We start from the raw sequence: 8,297 nt of genomic DNA, 5'->3' as shown, positions 1-8,297 counted from the left end.
TGGAGATTGATATTGATATCCAACTAGGGATGGGGACGGAGATGGGGAGTGAATTCCCCGCCCTGCTCCATCCTAGCCATGATTATATATATTAAACATATATTACATATTAAATATCTACAATATAATATAATTTATGTCTATTATTTATATTTTCCATATCAAAACATGTTTAAAATATACTTATACTTAAAAAATTCCCTTGTTTTAAGTGAATCCTTTTTAAATAATTTTAATTTAAAATTTTGGGGAATTAGGTCCTCTATGAGGAACCCAACTCCATTGAGAATTGAGGACGAAGGGTCATTTTTATTCCCGACATGGATTGGGGTCGGGAAAAAAGATTTATTTGAAAGTCGAGGGTCTAGAATGGGGAATATGGTCCTAGTCCTCAATCCGCACCGTTGCCATGCTTAGCTGAAGCCCTCCAAAATGGTTTATTTGTTGACTATAGGTGTGGTATGTATATGATGGGGTAAGTCAAGTTCTATTAGGGATGTAATGGGATTGGATTTAGATCAGATCCAATTACATCCGCATCCCGATTTGATCATTAAAACTTTGGATTCAAATTCGATCCAAAGTTTGATTAGATGAATTCAAGTTTAAACCATATCCAACTTTTTTGTGCTTAAATGACAAAGGAATTTAAAAAGTTTTTAAAAAAATCCACTACTCTCTCTCTCTCTCTCTCATATACTAGTCGGGGCCGAGCAATGCATGGGATGAGGCACCCCTCCTTATCCCTCGCCCCCATAAGTTAAGACGCTCTACTCCATCCCTACCCCGACCCCAGTGGTGGGGCAAGTTCTGGGCGAGGCACCCATTCTCCGTAGGAGATGGGGAATCCCAAAATTTTCCCTACCCTGAGTCATCCATCTAAAAAAATCTAATTTATGGATATTTTACAAATAGGATTATGGGAATTTGGGGGTATTTTAAGAATTGGATTATGACAATTTGGGGTATTTTATAAATGAGATTATGGGATCCTATGATTATAAGAATATGAGGAAAGCTTAGAGATATTTTAAAAATAAATATTAAATCTACAGATGTTTTACTAATTTATCATCAAGTTTAGGGAATTATATGCAAATCCCGTCCCTAATTTGGGGAAAAAACATTTTCCTTGTCCCTACCCCATCTCTACCCCATCATCGTTTAAGATTTGAGAAAATTTGCCCTATTTGGGGAGGGGCAAGGTAGGTCCCCATTTTTAAAGGGAAAATTGCCATCCCCACAATTCTAATAATTTCAATAACTAATTAACTAACAGTAAATTAAATAACAATAAATTACAATATTTTATGATAATTTCCAAAACAATATTGAAATTGCTATTAGTTAGTAGTAATATATAGTAAATTAATTATTTATAATAACATTAAATTAATGTAAAATATTTACTTTTTTAAGCCTAAATTATTTACTATTAATCAAAATAAATGTAATTATATTAAATTAATATAATTATGGTAAATTAAAATATTTTTAATTAAAAATAAACCATTTATTGTTAATTAATGTAAAACCAAGTATGGTCGAATTCAACCAAGTGGTCTAGATCGGTGTGGATAGACTTAATAATAATAATAATAATAATAATAATAATAATAATAATAATAATGAATTGTTATTTGAATAATTATGAAACAATTTTTGATAGATTAATTTCCGAATTTAATTTTCCTATTTTTTTAATAATTATTTAGTTGAAAAATAATAATGGGTTATTATTTAAAAAGTTTTGGAGAATATTTTTTTCATAGATTAATTTTTATTTACTTATTTAAAAAATAATTATGGATTATTAGTTAGAGAGTTCCCCTAAATTATTTGATAATTGTTAAATATAATTATTGATTTTATAGAAATTAGTAAACTGCACTAATTAGTAATATCTTTATAAATAAATTATTATTGTAAAAATTTAATGAAAATTTATTAAATTGCAATGATTAATGTAAATTATGATAAATGATGAAAATTTGAATATTTATTAATAACCAAAAATTATTAAATAATGGATTGTTTTATTAACTTTTGGTAGATTATTAAATTATTTAATATTTATTAAATAATGGATTATTTCTGAAATAATTATTTCATAATTTTTTGTAGAATATTTTCTAGAAACTTTTAATAAATTTCATAACTAATGGATTATTTAACAATAGATTATTATTTAAGCATAGATTGTTTAACAATAATGGAAGATGCCATGAATATATAGGAAACATCAAATTTCCCTTATTCCCCTCTCTTTGCTTGAAATCACGTATATAGGTATAAATATTGTTTGATTTGAAAATCCAAATCTTAATACATTATGGCCCTAGTTTTATGGGAAAGTGGAGAGAATATTGGAGAATTAGAGATAGAAGTGAAGAAGAGGATAAAACATATATTGAGCTAATTAAGGAGTGAAGTTAGGTTGTTATGGAAAGTGAGAGACGTGAGTTGTGGGGGGAAAGAGAGAACCCAATGAGAAGGGAGAAGAATAAAGAGAGAGGGTGCTAAGATGGAAATTTGGGAGTGGTGGGAAGGGGGAGAGGAGAGAGAGTCAAGGAAAATGCAAGGTTGGGATAATGGAGTAAGGAGAAGCAAAGTTACGTGGACCGTCTTGCTATATAGTAATAACTATAATTGTTTTATATTTTAACTTTTTAATAACCAATCCGATTGAACTCGCCCCAAGTTGGTCGGTTTCCTACTATTTTCGGCTAGCTTTGGTTTAGCAATTTTCCAAGTCGACCAAGTTAGGTCAGTTTCGATTTGGCCATTTATAAACCGACCAAAACTGAACCGACCCGACCATATATATATATATTAATATTTTATATTTTAAATATAATTTTTAATACAGGAAAGTGGGAAATTCCCATATTTCTTAGTCTAAAATATTTTATATCATAAATTTATTTTTTAAAAATACCATTGTAATTTATTAAATTTAAATTTAACTTTAAAGTTTAAATATTTTGAATAAACAAACCAAACCGGAAATAGACCCAAACTAATACAACCCGAGTTGGCGGGTTTTCACTAATGGTCATTTGGTTCCGAGTGATAAACTCCCGACCTAAATATGTTGATTTGGTTGGCGAAACAACCTGCAACCGAACTAAACCAATCATTGAACACTCCTAATTTCAACTAAATTAAAAGTAAAATCTTTAATAAATAACAATAGTTTTATCTCCAATAATTATTGAAAATTTATAGAAAAGCTACACAATTATTGAAAATAATTTTATAATGAAAATACATGTAATAAATATCTAATAAAAATACAATAATTACAAAAATACAATAAATACTGAAAAGTATATTAAATTAGTCAATAAATAGTGTAATCTCAAGTAATAGTTTGATCTCTAATAAATATTAATCAATAAATTATAAAAAAATACATAATTACTAAACATAAGTTTATAACAAAAAAACTACGATAAATTAAATTTCAAAAGTTAAACAATAGTTGTTTAATCTCCAATAATTATTGACAATTCATTGTTAAATGACAAAACAGAATTATATTATAAAGAATTATTCAAAAAATATAATAAATAATTACTGAAAATAAAATAAATATTAATTTTAGTATATATATAAATATATAATGAATATACACTATTATTGTAAAATTATTACTAATAAATATTATTTTTTTGAAAGTTAATTGATATACTTATAAATTTATATATGTGAAATTAGTTATTTACAATATTATTTAGCTATATTTAAATAATATTGTTATTTACTTTTTTAAATATTAATTATTTATTGAATTTAATAATCCATAAAATTATAATTAGTACTGTTATTACATAATTCGTCATTAATTTTGTAAAATATTAAATTATTATTAGCATGAATATTATGAAATCTATTATAATTATTTTTCTAGTTTTAAGAATTTTTTAGAATTTATTACATAATTTCGTTATTTTAACTATTTAAAATTTAGTCATGTTAAATATTTAAATAATATGTAAAATATTAAAAAAAATTCATTATTTGAATTTTATTTATTTAATGTTATTATGTAGTATTAACTATTTTGTTATCTAATTGTTTAGATATTTTTAATGTTTTATTATTTGAGATGTTTAGTTATTGAAGTATTTAAATAATGTTATTTTTAATGTTAAATTTTTATTATTTGAATAACATTTAAATTGAATAATTCATAAAATTATAATTTATATTGTTACTTCATAATTTCATGATGAATTTAGAGAAATATAGAATTTTTAATAATATGAATATTGATTTTTGTGTTTTGAATAAATATTTTAAAGTTAAGTATATAATTTTATTATAATATTTAAATAATTCTGAAATTTTTTAGTTGAAACTTTCTTTAGATAGATGTAGATAAAATGTGGGGAGAGGATAAATAAGAATTAGAGATAATTTAGGAGTGAATTTCTCTACTTAATTAGAGATAATTTAAGAGATAAATAGGAGTTAGAGATCATTTAGGATAAAAATAGGAATTAGAGACAATTTAGGAGAAAGTGTGGGAAAGTCGTGCCACTTGGCTAAACATTAGAAAAGCAAATTCCTTTTCTTTATGGTTGTTAGAAATAGTTAAGCGTATGTTATTTCCTTGTTTTAATGGATAATTATGAGGAGTTAAAAAATAAAAATTCAAAAAAAAAAGGAAATTAGGAAGGGGGTTGAGAGGGAGAGATGTATGCAAAATTATAGATGATGATAATTATATTAATAATGTATCCAAAATTTTCTATAAATTTTATGTGTTTTTTTTTGTTTTTTTTTATTATTAATCACATGTAGATTGCAAAACCCAAATATGATTACATAAACACTTCATCCAAATATGTGATAATTAGATCGAATTGTGAAGTTTTAAGTATCACTGACAGGCCTATCTGCTTGGCTAGACTCTTCTTTTTGTAGTGTTTTATCTTTTTGGTGTATCTTTTGTTCATTTATCAAAAAATGTAAGATTTAAATAAAGGGAATTAAACGAGGTGAAAAGTAGTAGTTCAATTTACAATTTAAACCTTACAATTAAATAGGGACTAAATTCAAAACTGAGTATTTTACTCACTGTTTTAAAAACCGGACGATTAAACTGTTTCGCCCAGGAACCGATCAGGTTAACGTTTCCGTTTTGGCCCTGAACCTCTATTTTACAAAAAACCATTGAAATGGTCAGAGAATCACTAACCCAGACGGTTTAACCATTAAAATGTTTGACTTCGTTAACGGTTCTCGGGTTGCTTTCAAACTAATTCTAATTTTTTATTTAAAATATAAATTAGAAAATAAAAGAAAAAGAAAAAAAAGCTTTCATATCTCATAATCTTATTTGGTTATTCCCAATGGCCAAAATTATTTATGATTTTTAATCTTTTCATTTTGATTTTAAGTTTTCTTATTTATGTGATTCTTTTTAAGTTGTAACAAAAAAAAAAAAAACATTGTAACTCCAATGAAGAAATTGAAAAATTGATGCAAGAAATGAGAGATTAAACATTGATCTTATATTAAAAATCCAAGATACAACAATGGAGCAAATAATCTGGAATTTGACATTTGAGAGAAATTTTGAGAGATGTAAAAAGAGGGCAAGCATTGTTGTAACGACGGTGATTGTGAACATGGAGATTGCCGTCGGCAGCGGTTCCTTCTTCTTCTTCTTCTTCTTCTTTTTCTTCTTTTCACTTCTTAGCTTTAACCAACTACCTTTTTCTCTAAGTCTCACAATCCCTTCTCATAATAATGTATATATACGGTGGACTACAGTTTTTTAAAATCAGACCGGTCTGGGAACCGTTATGGGGACTAGTTCCCGAGTCGAACAATTTGACCGTCCGGTTCGAATGGATGACCCATTTTGACATAAAAAACAAAAAATAAAAAAAATAAAAACGGTTAAAACCATTTTCTAGGTTGATGGTTTAATCGCCCAAGTCAGTGGGTCGCAGACTAAATCAACATTTTTTGGCCAAAAAGCGGTTTTAGGGTGAAACGGAACAGGTTACCCGATCAATTCCCATTTTTCTAGTCTGACCGCCCGGTTTTCAAAACCATGTAGTGGACTTTAACCTAATCCTAATTTAACGATCAAAATAAAAAGTTATACTATATTTTACATCTTATTGGTTTGACCTGCTTAAACTAGATAATTGATTCGTTGGCCCGAAAACCAAAAGCCAAAGCGTTTTACAATCTTATTCATATTTTTAATAGTAGTGTAAATATATAATTATATATGCGCTCAATTTTTTCTATATATACTTTTTGTATTTTTGTGTGTAGAAATAATTTTGATATGTCACACTTAATTTTCGTTTAACTAGTAAGCGTGCACGTGCTTGCACGTGGTAATTCTAGATGATGATAATGATAGTAATAATGTATAAAAAAAAAGTCTTTCACACAGCATCTACACTTTTTATATGCCTTTTGCTTTTTATTATAAATATGTATTTTTATTTTTATTTCTATGTTTTTATACTTTTTGGTGTTTTTCTACAATTTTTATTTTCTGGTTTTGTTTTCAAATTTTTGTAGTTTCTATATTTTAAAAATAATTTTTTATTTTGTTTGCAATTTCTATAGTTTTCAATATTTTTTTCAATTTATGTGTTTCTATGTATTTTATATTTGAAAATATTTTTTGAACTCTTTCCTTTTTCATGTCTTTTTAGTGAAAATATATGTGTGTATATTTTACATTTTTCTATAATGGGTAAAATGGTAATCTAGTAACACCCTTTAGTCTATTTAAAGTCAAGTTAATGACATGAGGTTCCCTGGACATTTTGAAAAGTTATGGTGAGTTAAAGAGAATTACTAAAAGGTCATGGTGAATTTTAGACAATTTTCCTTATTTTAATTTGATATAATAAAAGTATCATAAATGTGCCTAATTTTTTTACATTTTTTAATTTTCTATATTTATTTCTATTTTAAAATTTTTATTACCTAAATATGACTTCATAGGTTTATCAATTTGATTTGAATGGTTGAATTGCTTAGCCATCACTTGGATAAAGAATGTTTTTATTTTTTAGCCGGTCTTAAAATATATGAGTTTATATTATTAAAAATATTGACATAGATCTAATTAGTATTATTTATTGGTGAAAATAATTTAAATAAAGGATTTAATAAGAGAAAATGAGAATTAATACCTTTAAGTATAAAACTTAACGAAAAAGGATTAGATTAGGTGGAAAGTAATAATTGAAGTTGCACTTTTAACCCTTACAACTAGAGATGTAATAAATAGACAAATATGGGTGTTTTATGGCTATCAAAATTTGGCATTAAAGTTGTAATAAAATGACTTTCATACCCTTTATCAAACAAAGATATAGAAGATAATTTTAGTCCAAAAAACTCACTTTACATCTTCATTTTTATATATAGGAAATGTCTTTTTTTGTTCATTTATTAGAAAAATGTAAGATTTAAATAGAGGGGATTGAATGAAGTGAAAAGTAGTAGTTCAATTTACAATTTAAACCTTAAAATTAAATGGGAACTAAATAAAAAATGAGTATTTTAGTTAATGTTTTAAAAATTGGACCAGACCCATATGGTCGAACCATTTTGGCCCGAGAATTGGTCATCGATTCCGTTTTGGCCTTGAACTGCTATTTTACAAAAAAAAAAAGTTGAAATGGTTAGATAACTGCTGATCCGGACAATTTAACCATTAAAATGTTCTACCTGATTAATGGTTCTCGGTTTGCTTTCAAAGTAATTCCAATTTTTTTATTTATTTTAAAAATAGAAATTAGAAAATAAAAAATGATAAAAGAAACTTTCATATCTCAAAATCTTGTTCAATTGTTCCTAATGGCCAAAATTAGTTAGGGTTTTCAGTTATTCCATTTTGATTTTGAGTTTTTTCATTTCTGTGATTCTTTTTAAGTTGTAACAACAAAAAAAATTTGCGACTTCAATGAAGAAATTGAAAAATTGATGCAAGAGATGAAAAATTAAATGCTGGTCTTATATTAAGATTTGACATACACCAATGAATCAAATGATTTTGGATTTGATAGAGATTTAGAGAGATGAGAGAGATGTAAGAAGAGGGCAAGCGGTGTTGTAGCGGTAATTGAACTACTGACTCAGAAATCGAAAGCCAAAGTGGTTCCATTTTTTGGTTGGTTTTTAAAACATTGATTTTTGTCAAAAGAAAGTTTTACAATTTTATTTATAGTTTTTAACAATAGTGTAAATATAGAATTATAAATGTTCAATTTTTTCTATATTTGTTTTATATTTTGGTGTAAAAATAA

The sequence above is a fragment of the Nelumbo nucifera genome, chromosome 1 (assembly GCF_055504915.1).
Source record: "Nelumbo nucifera cultivar China Antique chromosome 1, China Antique-T2T, whole genome shotgun sequence".
In the NCBI taxonomy this organism is placed as follows: domain Eukaryota; kingdom Viridiplantae; phylum Streptophyta; class Magnoliopsida; order Proteales; family Nelumbonaceae; genus Nelumbo; species Nelumbo nucifera.
Note: the sequence above shows the minus strand (reverse complement) of the source record.